The following is a 19,589-nucleotide window of genomic DNA, read 5'->3' as shown; positions in this document are numbered from 1 at the left end:
AGGCCAGGGCACGTTGGAGTCAAAAGCAAGGGTCAGCGAATTGCTCACACATGCAGGCAGTGACACCTACACACACGTGCACAGACACACTCCTGGGCACCCACACAGGGGCACCCTTGGGAGAGCAGAATTCTTCCAGCACCACTGTGGTTAAAGATGCTGAGACAATCCTGAGTTTTCAGGCCATAGCTGTCAGGATGCTTTGCTATATTCATCACCCCCCACTCCACGGTGATAAAAATTTACACAGCCAACGAAACGAAGATTAATTTCATGTGAAAAGCTGACAGAATGGCCCATGTCATTGCTTTATTTGTGCCAGCACTCAGTAACTCGGTGCAAGTTCCACCGAGGTGGCAGACACCCTGTCCCCTTGAGCCATCTCTTCTCCTCTCTAATGATGGCACCCTTTTGACAAAACCAAGCAGCGCAGCCGGTACGTGCGAATTTGGAAGTAATTCCCTTCAGAAAGGTCAAGTATGCTAATGAGCTTTTGGCTGCCTCTGCCTGCTGGCTTCTCTTTCCCCAGTTCATGCAGAAATAGAGGGGCAGAAGTAATTATGGAGATAAAAATGTAGGAAGGAGAGAAAGAAGGAAAGAAAGGAAGGAGGGAAGAAGGAGAAAGAAAGGAAGAAGGAAAAGGAAAGAAGGGAAGAAAGGAAGAAGGGAAAGAAAAGAAAGGTAGGATGAAAGGAAAAGGAAAGAAGGCAAGAAGGAAAAGGAAAGAATGGAAGAAGGAAAAGGAAAGAAGGGAAGAAAGAAAGAAGGCAAGAAGGAAAAGGAAAGAAGGAAATGAAGAAAGGAAGGAAAAGGAAAGAAGGAAAGAAAGGAAGAAGGAAAATGAAAGAGGGAAAAAGAAAAAAGGAAAGAAAGGAAGAAGGAAAAGGAAAGGATGGAAGAAGGAAAGAAGGAAAGGAAGAAGGAAAAGGGACTCATCTCACTAATTTTAGTTGTCTTAAGCAGAGAATCCAGATTAAACTAGATGTCTCAGTTTCCTTCCTTGCTAAGAGAGAACAGTAAGGTGGAACCTGTATCCCACCCAATGTAAGATGAGAGAAATTCTATTCTGGCAAGCAGTTTCTTTCTCCACTCAATATAAAGTGAACTTAAACAATTAGCTTGGACCAAAACCCTGCCTTTCAGAGGCTTAAAATTATGGGGTGTGATTCCCCCCTCATTCTTTTCTCATTCTGGGTCTTATTTCCATATACAGCATCAGACAACAGGCAGAAGAAATCTCACAGAGGAGATACTGGCAGTGTAAAATCAACACCTTTCACTCAGCCTGCCTAGGCTGGCTCTGTGCTTATCCACTGTCGTGGCAACACAACTTTTGGCTGTGATCTGGTCGTTTCTCCTCAGCTTTGCTGGACACAGCCAAACATATGGATTCTTGGGAATTGGCCAGAAAGCCTTTGTTGACTTTGGAGGGTACATCTTTTGCCACCCTGGCTGCAGAGCGAGGAGAAAGGACATGGAAATAGCGCCAGTGGCACAGGTGACATAGTTAAGGATGTCCTTAACTAGAAATGCTTTGTTGTTTTACACCTTATGCAGCTGGTTCTGCTGGATGGGTCCTTCTGCCTGCTCACCACATGAGTCACTGCAGCAGGGCTGCCTCAGACTCATGTCTGGGGTATGGATTTCAAAAGCACTTAAGTGACCCAACGTAATGATTTTCAGCTGACTCCTAGTACTGTCCTAAACATGGAATTCCACCGAGCACCGTGCTGCCCACGCTCTCCTCCCTTTTCCCCAGGCTGAGTGCTGTGCATGGAAGCATGTTCTCTGCTGGCCCTGCTACAAGGTAGATCTGGCAGACAGGTGGGGTGGGCTGGTTGTGGACAGTAAGATTCACCAGAGGTGCTTGTGGGCTGTCTCTCTTGAATGTGCTTGCATGCACTGTCTCATAACCTCCATGGGCATCGGCAGCACTTGTATGTAGTTCTGCTGTAGAAGTTGCGTTGTTACGTTGCTTGAGTCCTCCTTAGAGATGGCTGCACCGTTGTGATGGAAGTCATCTACTGAACTCTGCTGTGATCTTTCTGCTGTGAGGTATAAGTGATATTTCAAGCATTACAGGCTTGCAGGATGTCAGGGGTTGGAAGGGACCCAAAAAGATCATCCAGTCCAACCCCCCTGCCACAGCAGGACCATACAGTCTAGCTCAGATCACACAGGAACACATCCAGACAGGCCTTGAAAGGCTCCACAGAAGGAGACTCCACAACCTCTCTGGGCAGCCTGTGCCAGTGCTCTGGGACCCTTCCAGTCAAGAAGTTGCCCCTTGTGTTGAGCTGGAACCTCCTGTGCTGCAGCTTCCATCCATTGCTCCTTGTCCTATCCCAGGAAGCAATGAGCAGAGCCTGTCCCCCCCTCCTGACCCCCAGCCCTCAGATAGTTATAGACATTGATTAGATCTCCTCTCAGTTTTCTTCAGACTAAGCAGTCCCAGGTCCCTCAGCCTCTCCTCATCAGGCAGTGCTGCAGTCCCCTATCACTCTCGTAGCCCTGGTCATGTCTGAACTTGTCATTACACTGATAGATTATATTTTGAGTGCATCTGCAAAGAGATTGCCCCATTCAAGAGCCTGGTGAAGCAGAGCATCACTCTTCTCTCCATCCTGTTGTTGCTTGGGATGTCAGAAGTGGACAAGATTTATAGGAGCTGAAGTTTTTAGGGGAACTTCTCACCCAGCAGCTCCCTGGGGCTTTAGCTAAACTGTGGGATACTGAGTGTTTCCCAACTCTTGTGCTGAGGAGAGTCTCCTCTCCTCCCAGCTGTGAGATGTGGCTGGGCACCATCCCTCTCTCCCAGCCTCCCACGCTCTGGTTTCCATAGGAAGGAATCCTGAGTGAGTCAGGAAGCTGTCGTGCGCTCCGGTCATGTCACCAGTCTGAGTGACTCAGAGCTGAGACAGCACAACACACCTACCCCATCAGTGACAGCTTGCCCTTGGGACACTCCAAGCCACATGTTCTCAACGTGCCAAGTTCTTGGGAAAATCCAGCCCTTTCTTTTGGTGTGTAAATAGAAACAACCCTTAAGAGCAGAGATTTACTCTACGAGGTGCATCCAGAAAGTGAATCTGATGTCCCCTTCCTAGTGCTCCCCCATATTTGTGGATGCCATTATCAAGTGACTGGACCATGGTGTCCCTTTTGTCCCTGTGTTTCAGTGTCTGCTTGTGCCATTTTCTCTCGTCTTCTGTTTCTTTCCCCTGTTTTTCCCCTCCTGTGTGAGAGCACTGACGCCTACGGTGGAAGGTCACCAGTGAGGTTAGTCAACTGGCTCCAAGTATGAAGACTTCCTGCTCTGCTGTGAAGAGCTGCCAAGTCCCCCCCTCCCCACTGCTTACCACAGAACCCAGTGTCTGTTTGTCTCCTTCTCTCCCCTTCTCATCCCTCCTCCCTATCAAGACGTCCAGATGTCTATCGAGCAGACAGAGTGGGAGGATAAGGCACCTGAGATACCTTTGCATGCCTTTGCTTGAGTACCAAAAGCAGGGTGGCCACGTGAGATGTTGTCAATACTGCTTGTCAAGGTTGCTAGAGGATGAGCTAACCCTATCTCCAGCAGAGATGTCCCTCCAGAAGTCATTGCAGGTTCCTGTGAGGATCTGAGCCAGTAGCTGGGTTGGCAAAGGGCTTTTATTTCCACTGGGAAATGTAATCAGGGTTTTCCACCAGCAGGCTGAGGACATCTGTGGGTAACTGGGAAGAGAGTCAAGAAAAGGAGCATAATTTTTGTCAGTAGATGTGAATTTGCTGTGCAAGGACCTGCAGCTTCCTTTCAAGAATGGTTGAGATTGTGTTTGCAAGGATCCTGTTCTCAAACAAGATCAGAAGCAACTGCTTTGCAAGAACCAATTTTAGTCTCCCCAGCGATGGTTGAGTCCCTTTAGCTCTTCCTCTTTGCTCATAGCTCCCTGTCTTAAAGATCATACAGAAGACTTCCTCCTGTCTGCTCTAGGGACACCAGACACAAGTTCTTTGTCTTCTTCCTAGGAACTTTGAGGCTTCAAAGGTTTCCTTCCTTCCTTCCTAGGAACTAGGTTCCTTCCTAGAAAGCCTGAGGAGTTCTTTATAAGCATTACATCTGAATTTGTTCCATTCTCTGCCAGTTTCTGCTAAATTGAGACCACAGAGACCTCATTTAGTTACTCCACTTGCATAGGTGCAAAGCTTTTTGAGTTCTCCATAAACAGGGAAGATATTTTTTCATTTAGATTTCATTGTCTTTAGGATGAATTCATTACCAGTGAGAAAGCCAAAGCCTTGCCATTAAAAGTCTGGCTCTTGTTTGGGATGTGGGGGTTGATTTTGCTTTGTTTTGCAAGTCTTGAATTAACTGATTTCTAATTGTGGTCTTGGTCTTGGTCCTTCAGTGCCTCCAGCAGCACTTTAGCAGATTTGTGTTCTGGGGACTCGTAACAAGGAAAAGGTGGAAAAAAACATTGAACTGATAGGACTCAGAGGCAGCTTCTGCTTTATTTGATGGCATCCTGTGTTAGCTGCTCCTTTGGTAATTGTTAGGGCTCTCCCTTTGCAGGGACACACTGAAGTACTGTGACCAGCTCTGGAGTCCTCAGCACAGGAGAGATATGGACCTCTTGGAGAGAGGCCAGGAAAGGCCACAGCAGTGCTGGCAGGGTTGGAAGCTCTCTGCTGTGAGGCTAGGCTGAGAGTTGGAGTTGTTCAGCCTGGAGGAGAGAAGGCTCCAGGGAGACCACCTGGTGGCCTTTCAGTACTGAGAGGTTTCAGTGAGAAAGCAGGGGATAGACCTCTGAGCAGGGCCTGGTGTGACAGGACAGGGGGTGATGGTTTGGAGCTGAAAGAGGGAGATGCAGACTGGAGAAGAGGAAGAGATGTTTGTCACTGAGGGTGGTGAGAGCCTGGCCCAGGTTGCCCAGAGAGGTGGTGGAAGCCCCATCCCTGGAGCCACTGCAGGTCAGGTTGGAGATCTGAGCAACCTACTCTTGTTGCAGATGTCCTTGTTGGCTGCAGGAGAGTTGAAACAAAATAACCTTTAGAGGTCCCTTCCAGCCCAAACCATCTGAGTCTGTTCTGTGATTGCTGCGAGGGGTCGAGCAAGACAAATGAGTGGGAGAGAAGTTACATACACGAGCTACAAGGATACCTCCATTTTACACCAGGTGGAAAATCAGATGGAATGGTTTTGCCCCTGCCCTGAGGCTAAGAGCAAGAAAGAGCAGGGATTTTATCTAGCTGCAGTCTACCATCCCTTTGGCTGCAGCAAAGGCTGCAGCACTTCCCGGCTATCGGCTGGCGCTTTCACTCACACACATCTGTGATTGATGGGCAGAGAGTATAAACACCTCATTAGTGCTATAATTCACTGGTTAGGGCTCAGACTGTGCTGTGGGAGGCAAGCAGGGGGAAAAAAATAAAAAAGAAGAGTTGAGAAAGTTTAATAAAGGAGGGGGGGGGGGGGGGGGAAATGGAAGAAGGAGAAGAACGGATGTAAAGGCCACACAAATCATCCCAGGGAGTTATCTGACCTGCTTTGCAAACTTTAATTGCTGATAATGGACAACCTGTTGGGTGGTATTTTATTAACACTAATAGATTTTTACGGGATATTTCTCACATTGCTCTCCCAGAGCCTGAGGAATGCATTAAATATTAAAAGTTAATGCTCTTGGTTGCTGTTTCAAGGATGCCCTGCTGATAACGAGCTTTCCCGCAAGTTAGGAGGCAGCGGCAAACAGGAGCTGCTTTTGCCACTTATGGCCTCTGCAATAATAATGAGGAAAAGATGTGAATCTTTGTGCACCTTGCAGCTGAGCTTCTTCAAGTCTGCCTTTATAGTGCTGTGTAATGGCAGTGCCCAACCCAGAGCTAGGAGGTGTATCTTGGGTTGAGCTGGGGCTTTTCAGCCTGGAGAAGGTTTCGAGGAGACTTTGGAGTGGCCTTGCAGTACCTAAAGAGAACTACAGGAGGGCTGGGGAGGGACTATTGATAAGGTCTTGTAATGACAGGATGAGGAGGAATGGGTTTAAACTTGCAGAGGGGAGATCTAAACTTGCTGTTAGGAAGAAGTTCTTTACAGTAAGGGTGTTGAGACCCTGGCACAGGTTGTGGAGCACAGAATGTGACTGAAGATCTTTGATCACATTGGGTGCTTCTGTGCTCCACAGCCTCCCTGGAGGTGTTCAAGGCCAGGCTGGATGAGGCCTTGAGCAATCTGTTCTAGTGGGAAGTGTCCCTGCCTGTGGCACAGGAGGGTTGGAACTGGATGATCTTGGAGATCCCTTCCAACCTAAACCATTCTATGAATCTGAGTCCTGGCTGAGGTTGGTTAAAAGCTAACGAGGCAGAAGGGACAGGAGACTTCCTACAGTGTTAGATCCTTTGGCTGCTTTTTTGCTGGATTGCTGTTCAGCAATAAAATGGTCGTAGTTACTTAACTAATTGACTGCTTGGTCACTTCTCTTCCCTCTGCCAGCCCATCCCTTCTCCTTGTCTGCCCTCCCATCCAATACCGACAGCTTTTGCTGATTGTCCCCCTCAGGCTTACCAAAACCCTTTTTACTTAAACGTGTATTGGGCTCAGCTTTGCTGCCCAGTGACTTACCTCACAGCTGGCAGCCTGAAAGTCATACATTAAGCCTCAGACCTGGGGAACTGTCTCCTAATGATACAGGTCTGAGCCTTTGTTGATGGAGGTTGGACCAGCTGCCTTCATGGCTCAGACAAATGCTGGGGGAATACCCTTTTTATGCTGTGCTTTTTTTCTGCCCTCATCTCCTAGGCTCTGGGATTTTTTTTCTTTCCTTTGTTTTTATTTTCTTTACATTAGCTGTCTTTGCTTTGGGTATAAAATTTGATTGCTTGCCTTAACCTACCCTTCAAAGGAGCTGTCACAGTTGACATCTTGGGTAGCCTTAACTCTTAGGTAGCATTAATTTTTTACCAGTCTTTTCCTTCATCCTTTCCTATTTGATTTGGTGTTGGGTTGGTGGTGGTTGTTGTTTTCCCTGATGTGATCTGGACAAATGAGAAATTTAATGATACTGGAGACATTTCTCTGTTACTTTGTGATGCAAAATAATTCCAGTAGATTCCCTTTACATTCATCAATGTTTGCCCCATGATGTGGGCTGTACTTGCTTGTTGTCACTTTTGGGGATGAGACATGAGGAATACTCCATAAAATGTGAAGCATCACCATAGACTAAATCAAACCCTGCTGTCTGTGTACAAGGATTCAGGGGAAGTTTTCTTCTTTAATGGGTGGGGAGAGCAGCCAGGCAGAAAGGGAGCTGGGGGTGCTGGTAGAGAGGAGCTGAAGATAAGGCAGCAGTGTGCCTAGGTGGGCAGAGAGCCAATGGCATCCTGGGCTGGCTCAGGAGCAGTGTGGGCAGCAGGACAAGGGAGGTTCTTCTGCCCCTGTGCTCAGCACTGCTCAGGCCACACCTGGAGTGCTGTGTCCAGTTCTGGATTCCTGAATTGAAGAGAGATGTTGAGGTGCTGGAAGGTGTCTATGGACTATGCTTGACTTAGTGCCTGGAGTCTTTACGCTTCACTTTTCCTTTTTAGTAGGGGGAGGCTTGGCTTGATGTTCCTCTTCTAGCAGACAGAAGGAAGGCTCAAGTATCTGGACACCTTGCATGGATACAGAGCCAGAAAAGGAGGGATATTTGCTTGCATTCCAAACCAAGGTCTGCATAAACAATTTTTGTCTTTGTTTTATCTGTGTTGGGATACACTGGGAAAGAAAAAACCTCAGGGTTTAGTTCTTTAGAGTTAGTGGAAATGCTGCCATGGTGTCAGACCCACTTCTTGTTTGAGATCTTGGATTCTATGTCTGTGGCAGATTCCTTCAGTGTGCCATGCAAACTCTTCAGCTCAGGTGTGTTGTGCTTCAGGATGTGTTGCCTCTTTCTCTGTGCCTTGACTTCAGAAAATGCAGATAGGGATAGCTGCTGATAGCTCCTGGCAGTATGTGTGATACTGTGGGCAGACCTGGCAGAAATGAAATCATTTCAGGGCTGATGAGCTCCCTTGGCTCCAAATGTCACCAGTGAAGTGGTGAGGGACCTCAGCACCTCAATGGTGTGTTCAGTGCTATGGACGAAGATCAGGCCCAACGATAACAAGGTGCTGAAAAGGCCTTTCAGAACTCCTGACACATAGACAGATAAAAGAAGATGCAGTAATAGTCTGTAGAAATAAATCCTTCTCCTTCTGCTTTTGATCTTCTGAGTTTCTTAAATATAAGGATTTTTTTTTCCAGTGTAGGTTTCTGAAGTCCATCAGTGAGCTTCTGTCCTGTGTTTTTAACAGCTGTGCAGAATGTTAATAGAAGAAATGGATTCATGCATTTATTTTGTAGACACCAGAGTAGGCACTGTCTTTATTTAGATTAGAATACTCCCCCACAGTGTTTGCAATATAATATTTGTGGTGCTGGCACGAGCAGCACTGCCCAAAGTGTGAAACTGGCTGGAAATTCCCTCATCTGCTTTGGATACTGGAGAGGACCTAAATTCAAATGGCCAAAAAGTTGGACTGGTGGGAGAAAAAATCAGTAGGTTATGGATTTCATTCCTCAAAGAGTAAATTGCAGGCACAGGTAATGACATTGGTGATTTTAATGTGAGATTTAAAAAGTAGATTGTGTCCCTTCAAAGAAAATCTGAGCTCATAAATACTGTGAGATTAGAGGTTCTGAGCCCCAGCCTGGCAATGGCTCAGGGTTTATGACATTCCTCAAGACATCCAGTGTAAGATGCTCTGTGCCTTGGCTTTTGTGAAGATCAAAAGGCTTCAAACTGTCGAGGAGAAGATTTTTCACATCAGCTGGAGGAGACACCAAGTTGTCAATTGGGAGGAGGCTCTTTGAAGTGTGGAGATAAGGACCTTTCTAACCTTGGGTCATGTATGAAAGCCATTTCCAGCTGGCAGAGGAACAGGCACTTGGTTGGACTCGCTGTGCTGAGGAAGTTCATAGGAGCAATTTGGCTGAGCTGCTGGTTCGGGTGAAGAGCTGACATCATCTCAACCAAAGGCTTAACAGGACCAAAATGGAATGCTTGAAGAGGACTGAAAGGCCTGTGATTTTTTTACTAATGGATTTGGGGAAGTGGGAAGTGTATTTATAGGGATTGTATATACAGGAATTGCATTTGTATGTGTTGATACCTGCCTGTGCTCCAGGACCAACCAGCACCTTCTCTGGGGAGCTGGAGTAACACATCTCCTCCCACACCCAATATCTCAACCTTGTATCAGAGTGTGGAGGAGCAGGTGGGAATGCTCATAAAGAGCTTCTGGGTGGGAAAAGAGTGAAGACAGACACAAGATAGCCTCATACCTCTGCTTTCTGGCCAAGAAACTGAGCCAGTGCAGCTTCAGGATGGAGGAAGCAGTTTGCTGCTGTATGCCAGGGGGAGCTTGCCACTGGTAGGACATGCTGTGGAAGAAGGATTTTGTGGAGAAGCTCCTGCTGTCTTCAGACTGTCCCAGGGCTCACCATCTAGCATGAATGCTTACACATTTGTTCATTCCCTTCTCAGCTTCCTCCAACTGGCTGGCACTGGCAGCTGGGTTACCCTGATGCCTTCAGAAAGTGCCTCTGCATGTCACCCCCTCCATGGAGGTGTTCAAGGCCAGGTTGGGTGGTGTCTTAATCAACCTGGCTCCAGTGAAAGGTGTCCCTGGTGCAGGGGACTCGAAACTAGATGACAAGGCCAGGTGCTAGGTTGGACTAGATGCTCTTGGAGGTCTCTTCCAGGCTGGCTGATTCTATGATTCCATGATTCTGTGATCCCTTCCAATCCATTCTGAGTCTGTGGTTTTTCAGGTAAGCAAAAGCTGCTAGCACTGAAAATCCCCAAAAGGATTCTCCTGGGCTCCAGAACGATTTCACTTTTCCAGGAGCTTAAATGGCATCTAGACAAGACAAATACAGTTATGTTTTGTTATCTTTGTGCCAATGGACTCAGGATACGTTCAGTCTGATGACTTTTTAAGAGCAAACAGCTCAACAAGCCAGAATAAGAATCAAGTTTCACAGCAGATGCTCTCTGATCCATGTGTTTCCTCTGTAAAAAACTCAGTCTCTTGGCTGACAATAAACTAATAGATGTCCTTAGCCAACATCTTGAAAGCTGGAGGTGAATTGCAAGGCCTTGCACTCGCTGTCCAAGCGTTCAGGTCCATCACAGCAATGTGGTGTTTGTTGGTTTTAATCTTACCTTAATTATCACCGCTCACATAGATACTCTCCAGGAATTACTGTACACAAAACTGGTCAGAAATCCCTTGATAATCTGATTCCCATTGGGAAATGTCCTTTTGGCAACATGGAAATGGTTGAGGAAGTCACAGTGATTTGGCTTTTATTCTTGCCTTCAGAGGAATAACAGAGACATGAGTCTGACCAAGTTAAGCCACAGGTTCTATTGAGGTGTCCTTTTTCTTTCCAAATGACTTTCTGCTGCTTTTTCCTCCAGTGGTGAGTTGTGTGTAAGACACTTCAGATGTTTCTCCAAAATGAAATTGTGGAGGGACTATTGAGATTTTGGGGGTTCTCTTCCAAAGCAAGACATCAGTGAAAGTATGGAGTCATGTACCAAATGCAACTTCCATCCTTTTCCTCCTCCCAGCAGTGCTGCTACACCCAGGCTCAGCTGTGCACAGGGTGCAAGTATTCCAGCAGTACTGTTGCAGAGGGAGCTGCCTGGTTTTTCTCAGCAAGATTTTCTTTTTCTTTACTCTTGACTATTCAGGTTTCCTTTGTCATCCTTCTTAAAGCAGCAGTTTCCCAATACCAGAGCAGAGAGCACGAGGTTGTCACGGGGCACTGGAGCAAGCTCCCCAGAGACGCTGTGGAGTCTCCTCTGGGGACATTCATGACCCATTCTTGTGTGACCTGCACTAGATGATGGTCCTGCTCTGGCGGAGGAGGTGTACTTGATGATCTCTGGAGGTCCCTTCCAACCCCTAACATCTGTGATCCTGTGAACTTTCCACCCACCAGTGTCACTAACAGGATCCTGCACCAAGGGGCTGCAGCGAAGCAATTGCCATGTCCCTGTATCCTTTTAATTGTAGCTTTTAAAACCAAAGCATGGAGACACACAGAAATTATGTTGTCATTTAATCTGGAGTCAGTCCAGTGTGACCCCTGACCACCTGGAGCTGGTCCAGCTGAGTGGCAGGAACAGGGCTGAGAGTCCCAGTAAACGCCCACATGATTTCTGGTATTTGCAGGGCATCTGTTGTGCCTGCCCTCGCAGTACCTTTGTCTGGTCTGGAGAAGATCCTGGGTGACTGGTGATTCTATTACAGGCTGGCACATGGGAGGCTGAGCCGTTCAGCTTGTCAGCATGCTCCCAGAAGAAAAGCTGCAGTGAAAAAAACCCTTGCTCTGGGCTTTGAAACCTGAACTGCAGCCAATTCCAGCTGAGAGATGTGACGGTCGCCCTGTGCTGCGAGGTTGCCATCTGAACAATGACACTGTTGTGTGGCTTGAAAAGACAACAAGCAGTGAAAAGGAGAAGTGTCTGTCATGGATGTGGCTGGGGAGATACCAGTTAGAAGTCAGTGGAGACTCTCAGCCCTGCCTCGAATGGTGCACCTCAAAGTGCACACTTGGAGTGTTGTTTCGGGGGGACGTGCATGCAGCCTGAGCTTTCTGTTGTGTGAGCTCTGCTTTGCCAGGCCATCTGCTCCTGTTCTGCCTTCGAAAGCCAGGGCTTACTGAGGAGTGCTGGGAACTCAAGAAGGAAAGTTGCAGGAGGGGAGCAGGGAGTGAGGTTTCTAAGAGGTATTATGAGGGTGATGAGGGGACTGGAGCATTGCCTGGTGAGGAAAGGCTGAGGAACCTGGGGCTGCTGAGTCTGGAGAAGAGATGACTGAGAGGGAATCTGATCAATGTTTATAAGTATCTGAGGGCTGGGGGTCAGGAGAGGGGGGACAGGCTCTGCTCACTGCTCCCGGGGCTAGGACAAGGAGCAATGGATGGAAGCTGCAGCACAGGAGGTTCCAGCTCAACACAAGGGCAACTTTTTGACTGGTAGGGTCCCAGAGCACTGGCACAGGCTGCCCAGAGAGGCTGTGGAGTCTCCTTCTGTGGAGCCTTTCAAGGCCTGTCTGGATGTGTTCCTGTGTGACCTGAGCTAGGCTGTATGATCCTGCTGTGGATGATCTCTTTGGGTCCCTTCCAACCTGACATTCTGTGAGCCTGTCAGATATGCTTTTCCTTCATAAAACAAGAGGAGATCACAGCTTGTACCAACCAGTGAGATTCTGCTGCTAATAATCACTGCAAAACTCTTTGTCTCAGGGCTGTGCTTCACACCCCAGCCTCCAGCTGCATCATGCATGTGCTGCACAGCCTTCTGAAAGCTCAGCAGGCCACAGCATGGGGGTAAGGAGCATTCAGTTTTCATCCAAATGACAACATCCCATCTTTTGATCTCAATTTGTTGGGACAAACAGCTCTTCTCTTGTGATTTATTATTTGCCACTCCCCTAAGCCCCCAGATGAAGTCATTGCACTGAGTCTTGGCTAGTTCATTCTGTGAAATAGTTGAACAAACAAGGCAGGGAATGGTGAGAGCAGAAGGGAGAAACTTGTAGCCTTTGTGTCTCTTTTGCAGGTGGGGAGCTGGGCCCTGGAAATTGAACAGTTTGCTCTGAGTCTAAAACAGAGGTGATGGCAAAATCAAGGCAGCAACTCAGCTCCTCTGCCTTCAAGACAGAAACACCCTAAACACCCTTTTTGACCATTGTTTTGCACGACAGCCTGGAAGTTGGCTGTGAAATGGCTGGTTTAAAGATCATTAGTATTTATGGCAGAAGTCCTGTCCTTGGTTTTGCTCCTGCATAGTTGTGCTGCAGGGGGAGGACTCCTGTGTTCTCCTCCAGAAACTTCAGTGCACCTCAGACAGCTCAGATCTCCCATCTGTGAGTGTTTTGCTTGGACTCTTCAGGCAGGTCCAACCACAGTTACTGCTCCAACAAACTGAAATCCTGGGAGAATGCCTGAAGCAGTGAAATCATAGGAGAACAAAGCTATGGGCTGGTCAAAGAGGGCATATCCAGGGATGTCAAAGACATATAAAGCTCCAGCAGAATTGGATAGTTAGCCAGAGACTTGCAGTGACACATTTAGAGTAACCCTGGCTTTTGGACATTCCATCTAAGATGTGTTAGGGATGATACTCAGAATTCCCATGGGAGCTGGGCATCTAAGGGCTTTTGGGGGTCTGGATGTTGTGAAATGTATGGCCTTATAGTAGAGCTTGTGTTGCCATCTTATCCTGTGAAAGGCAGCCTGACTAACAAACTTCAGGAGCTTACCATGGGGAAATGGGAATCTTAATCTAAGTTCTGGGTCTTACATGGAGAGAGAGAAAATCCACAGCTACCTTTGTGTAGTGGTAAGGAATAGAAATACTTTAAATATGGAGACGTGGAAAAGAGTTGGGTTACTCTAGAGCCAAGTTCAACCAAAACTATCAGCAAGGGATTGCCTGCATTTCCCTTTGTACACAGACTTTAGGTGAAGTAAACCAGCACCCTGCCTGGCACGGCAGCTTGCTGCAGCCCATTGGTGACCAGGAGGGAGAAACAGAGCAAAAGCAGTAGTTCATGTTTTCCCAAGAGAATGCGGAAGCAAATGTGTGGCCCCAGTCTTGAAGACACCAACTTCCCCACTCTGCTGTCCAGTTACTGCATGGATGTGGCAAGCTTCTTTGCTAATCCTGTTGCAGTTCTGTGCTGTGGATGTTTTTCTCTCTCCCATGCTGCAGCGGTTTAAGGAGCAATACAAATGCTGTTTGCTAGTGAAGAATGCAGTGAAAAATCTGCTGCTGTGAGATGAAGCATCCCTGTCAAGCCTACACCTTGTTCCAAGGGGCTGTCCATACCCATTTCCCTTGGGTTAGGAGTATGCTATTGCAATTCTGCATGACATCCTTCTTACACGAGCTGCAAACCTTGTAACATCTTTCATTCCCTTTGTCCAGACTAAGAGCAGATGTTGGGAGAGGTTCCAGGCCTGTGTGTTAGGATTAGAAGAGGCCATATGTAAAACCCCCTTCTTTCTACAGCTGTAATGTACACAGTGTATGCACCTTATTATCAGAGAGGACTCCAGAGTACAGGGCAGAGTGTGGAGTAAGCAGAACAACACAGGGCCTGGGGAGATTTCTCACTGCTCAGAAAAGCTGAAAGAATTTCCTATGGAAAGCCAGACTTGGGGGGAAAAGGACAGGGCTGAGGAAGGAGGAACCACTTGAAGTATAAAACTGTCTGAAGGGAGTAGGAAAGTGAGAGGTTTCAAGGCTACATGAGCTAATGTCATGTGTGAGGCTAAGGGAGCCTTGACTTAGGCTAGAGATGAGCCAGCAGGCGAGGAATTTGCTCCAGACAGAGTCCTTCATAGATTCTGCATTCTCCTATAGCTAACAGTCATGTCAATAGGGTTTAAAAGGTGCTTCAGAGGAATTGGGAAGCAAAGACAAATAAGGTGGGTGTCTGAGGGAGGAATGGAAAATCCAGTGGTTACTGAGTGAGGCTTGAGTGTGATGAAAATGCTGGCTGGGCTCCAGTGCAAGATTTCCTATCGCATTAATTATATTGCAGCAGGCTCCAGGGCTTTCTGTGATACAGACTTTGTACATCAGAAATGCTGCACAGATATCAGGGGGTGGGGGGAGGGTTACTAAGCTTGTCTTGTCTCCAGGTCTTCTACTAGGATGCCTTCAGAGATGGAGCCTGAGACTCCTCAGTGCTCTTCCCTTTGTGCACCTGGGCAGAGAGTGAATGGTTTATGGGGAATGAGGAGCAATCAGCTCTTGGAAGTGCCATGTTCCTTTCAAAACTTAGCTCCATCCTCTTGTGCTGAAGCCTGCATGCTCTTGGATGGCATTTTTGGTGCCACTAGAAGGTGCTACTTGAAGTGTTTCTTGCTTTGAAAATGTGGTTACCTAAACCTAGGTGAAGAAACTGGGTCTATTGTGATGGTGTCACTGTGTGTTGTGGGCAGAGCTCTTGGTTGGTGTCTCATAACATTTTATCTGTTCAAACCAGTATGAATGGCAGCTGCCACTGGTGATCAGGGTTCACTTCCACCTGAGACCCCAAAACCTAAGGAGAAGGGGATGGCAGCATCCATCAGCTTTCATTCTGAGCCCTGGTTTGCATTAAACCCCCAAGTACCTTCTGTGTTTGTTTCTTCTTCTGCTCTAACCAAAGGTATTGGCCTGAAATTCTTTTCCAGGACTGTCACCAGCTGTCTCCTCTGTTCTTGGGGACCTCATTTTCCTTGTTGGGTAATGATACCAGCTGCTCTGAGAGATGCAAATGGGAACAGCAGCCTTCTCTCCTTGATTTTATAAGAGATAACTTGCTCTTTTCAGTTCTCCTCCTGGGCATGGGAAAAGGGACCAAGGTGAAGGCTCTTTTTCCACATCCACAAAGCTTTCCCCTCCTCTGCAGCTCAGTGCACTGGAGGACAAGCATACAACTTTGCTATTTTTCATTACACTAGAATCTCTTGTGGAGTTTTTTTTTGTTCTGTTTGGCAAACAGTTACCTGGGTGCAAAATAGTGATTACTCCTGGTTTACTTTGTCACAGAGCCATTCCTACAGAAATGGAAGTAGAAGTGACTTGTTCTTACCGATGAGAATGAAGTTCTGATTTCAAGTGAAGTGGTCTTAAACTGCTTTGTGTGTGAGATTAATGCAAGGCATGTTGCAGAACTTGGAATGTTGTGCAGTAAGACTGCAGGAAGGGAGAAATGGAGATGTTATGTTTCAGAACGAGAGGACACAGTCTCAGACTGCAGGTTTAGGCTGGACATTGGGAAGAAATTCCTCACGGAAAGAGTGATTTGCCACTGGAATGTGCTGCCCGGGGTGGAGTCGCCATCCCTGGAGGCATTTGAAAGGAGGCTGGATGAGGCACTTAGTGCCATGGGTTAGTTAATTAGAAGAGTTAGGGGGTAGCTTGGACTCGATGATCCTAGAGGTCTTTTTCAACCTGGTTGATTCTGTGAACTATGGAAGGACAGAAAATCAGCATGAGGAAAGTATGATCTGGGAAAGAGAAGTAGCAACAGATCTAATACCATCCAGAACAGGGGTGAAGCAAAAGCCAGGTGACATTGACAAAAAGAAGAGGGAAGAGGAAGGAGCTGCCTCAGCATGGCCTTGTAGTGGAGAAGGAGGGTCTAAAGATGTGTTTTCCAGTCCTGCCTGTGTCACAGCTGCTTTCTGTCACCTGGATGTGAGATAGATGAGGCAGAGTGTTTCCAAATGATACCTAAACTTGCTGGTTTTCTCTGCTGGGGGAAAATAGGCTAGTAAGAGCCACCCTTCTCTGGAAGAGGGAATAGTGTGATGTACCCGAGCCAGGCTTGCCGAAGACCTGGGCTGTGAAGACTATAAGGCCTGTTGTCACCTGAGGTAATTGGAGTAGGAGTGAGGTTGGGTTTTAAACCTCCCTATTGCTTAAGTATGGAGAAGTAAGTTGAGGAGGACAGAAAACTGCCGGAGCCCCATTCTTTGCAGCCACATTGCTGCTGTTCTCCTTTGTGCTGGAGGCAAAACCTAAAGCTTTGGCCAAAGAACTCCTTAAATTGGGAAATAGTCTTAGGAGACTGATTCCAGATATTTTCCTAACCAGAAGTGTAGCTAAAAAGATGAGAATCAGGTCTGTTCTGGAGTACTCACCTCTCCCTCCCAGCCTTGTAACACATCTGTAAAGATCATAGAATCAACTAAGTTGAAGGAGAGCCCCAAGCTCAGCCAGCCCAACCTAGCACCCAGCCCTGGCCAATCAACCAGACCATGGCACTAAGTGCCCCAGCCAGACTTGGCTTCAACACCTCCAGGGGCAGTGACTCCACCACCTCCCTGGGCAGCCCATTCCAATGCCAATCACCCTCTCTACCAACAACTTCCTCCTGACATCCAGCTTAGACCTTCACCAGCACAACCTGTGACTGTGTCCCCTCATTCTGTTGCTGGTTGCCTGGCAGAAGAGCCTGACCCCACCTGGCTGCAATCTCTTTTCAGGTAGTCATAGACAGCAGTGAGGTTTCCCCAGAGCCTGCTCCAGGCTGCACACCCTCAGCCTCTCCTCACAGGGCTGTGCTCCAGCCCTGTCACCAGCTTCATCACCCTTCTCTGGGCACCTTCCAGTACCTCAACATCTCTCTTGAATCATAGAATAGTTTAGGTGGGAAGGGACCTCAAAGCTCAGCCAGTTCCAAGCCCCAGCCATAAGCAGGGACACCTCCTACTAGAACAGGTCACTCAAGGCCTCATCCAACCTGGCCTTGAGCACCTCCAGGGAGGTTGTGGTGATCTTCGAATTGCGGGGCCCAGAACTGGACTCCCATCTGGAGCATCCTCTGCTGCCTCCTCTGGCACGGCCAGAGCAGAGTTAAGCCTCCTTGTCCCTCTCTCCCCTCAAAAAATAAAAGGGCATGATGGGATTCTCTTCTCTGCCTCTCCCTCCTCTCTGCAGCGCTGTGTGTTTGAAATGATATCTATTTCTCTTTGTGACAGCACACCGTGACTGCTGCCGTGACGTTCTCCCGAGCTGACATCCCGACCGGTCTGACGCTGATGCCTTTGGGCAGAAATCAGAGCCGGTTTGCTCCATGCCTGTGTGGCTGCGCTGCCTGCAGAGCCTCCAGAGCCCCCCGTGCCCTGCTGGGGAAATGGAGCGAGCGCCTGGGCCCCGGATGAACTCCAGGAGGAGGGCAGGCACTGTCCCCGGTGATCCTGCCGCCCGCTTTCGCCTCTAAGTGCTCGCCTTGAGATGCTTTTTCCTTCTCTCTTTTCCCCTCTCTGCCTTCTTCCCTCGCCTGCGAGAGGGTTGGTTTCCTGTCCGCCCCCAGTCGCAGCGTCCTTGGGGAGCTTGGCTTTCATGAGCTGGAAAAGGAGTGCACAAGCATCTGATCAGCCTTGATTAGTGTTGAGAAAGATCTAATAGCTCCTGGCTTCTGGGACCATTACCTGTCATTTAGTTTTATTAAGGCAGTGATGAGAAAGTTTAAAATTAAAGGCTTTGTAAATTGGATTCCAGTTTGAAAGGGAGGCACCTACCAGGAAGTTAGTGCCAGAGCTTGGGCATGGGCCACTGGGAACAACACCAGCTGCTTGACAAAGCTCCTGTGCCAGGGCATGGAAGGGAGGTAGTTTGTGACACAGCCTCGAGGTAGGCAGAAATCTGCAGCTCTGTGAACCATGTAATCCTTCCTCTGCCAGGCTACTCACCTTCAGACCTACAGCTACTGGGCATGAGGAGGGGTGGGCTTCTGGTTGAGTCACCCCCCAGTGCCTTGAGTCCTAATTTGGCTGAAATGATGCCAGGCGAATCATTTCATCTCCTCAGGGCTCATTGCCTTATTTTCCAGGAGCAGGTATTAATATTATTGATTTTGTTAGTCTTGCCTGTTGTCTGGTCGAGGTCTTTGAGATCAGGGCCATCGCTGATTCTTGCTCTGCAGCTCTTTTGAGTCTTCCAGGCTTCTGGTAGGTCCATAAAAGAAAGGATGAGCCATCTAGTGAAGAGAGAGATCTCTCATTCTTAGGGGCTGTGAAGTTGCAGCATTCTCAGCTTTTGAGACTGATTTTTGAATCAGCCATCCAAAGAGACTCATGAGTGCAGTCCCCCAGTTGCAATACAGCAATCCAGCTCACTAATTATGGTGTGACAAGGGAAGCTTAGGGGCCAATCACAACAAAGAGCTGCTGTCACTTCTGTTTGCTCAGTGGAATAAAAGTCTGGTGGTGACATTGCTCTGATGAGAAGCAGCATGAACTCGTGGTTGTAAGTACAGTGTGGGAATCAGGATTCTTGGTTATGGTGCCTCAATTTGACTTGAATGACCTGGGAGAAGTCACTTGAGGACGGAATTTTAAGGTTGCCTCCTGCCCCTGCTTGCATTGTTAAATACACAGATTCTGCTTCCAGGGCTTTGCAAGAAGATTTAAGGCTCACACTGTGTCTCTGAAAGGCAGAGTGCAGTACTCCACCAAGGCACAGGGCTTCTCCAGTTAATAACAGACAGCAAAACTGTTTCTCTTCTGAAGGCAGAGTATGCCAGGATGAAACTGAGATTCCCTTTAAGGTATCTGTTGGAAAGGTTTAGCTCAGGTTCTCCTCTTGGAGCTCGGCACTTTTATCTCCCTGTGCTCTGCCATTTGTGCCTGTGTTTGAGGTATGCTCTGTGGAGCTTTCAGGCTGGAATGGATGGCCTCTGGCACTCATATACCCAGGCTTCAGGTAGGAATCCCGGAATTCCAGTGTAGTTGGGGTTGGAAGTGACCTCTGGAGATCCCCTAGACCAAACTCCTGCTAAAGCAGGGGCACCCACAGCAGCTTGCCCAGGATCACAAGGTCCAGGTGGGTTTGGAATCTCTCCAGAGAAGGATACTCCACAACCTCTCTGGACAGCCTTCTCCAAGGCTCTGGCACCCTCACAGCAAAGAATTTTTTCTTCCTAGGTTCCAGTTTTAGCCTGTTTCCTCCTGTCCTGTCACTAGGCACCACTGGCAAGCGTTTAGCCCCATCCTCTTGCCCTCCACCCTTTAC

The 19,589-nt window shown here is 47.9% G+C and overlaps 1 long non-coding RNA gene across 1 annotated transcript in view; it reads left to right on the top strand.

Moving 5' to 3' along the window:
• The window catches only part of LOC135188911 (uncharacterized), a 37,795-nt gene extending 18,980 nt beyond the window's left edge, over nucleotides 1-18,815 (top strand). Inside the window, exon 3 of the long non-coding RNA XR_010307885.1 lies at nucleotides 17,555-18,815. This is a non-coding gene — a long non-coding RNA (uncharacterized LOC135188911). The remainder of the gene's footprint in view (nucleotides 1-17,554) is intronic.
• Nucleotides 18,816-19,589: the final 774 nt, after the last annotated feature.

Source organism: Pogoniulus pusillus, chromosome 30, assembly GCF_015220805.1.
Source record: "Pogoniulus pusillus isolate bPogPus1 chromosome 30, bPogPus1.pri, whole genome shotgun sequence".
In the NCBI taxonomy this organism is placed as follows: Eukaryota; Metazoa; Chordata; class Aves; order Piciformes; family Lybiidae; genus Pogoniulus; species Pogoniulus pusillus.
This window is presented reverse-complemented; position numbering and strand designations above follow the sequence as displayed.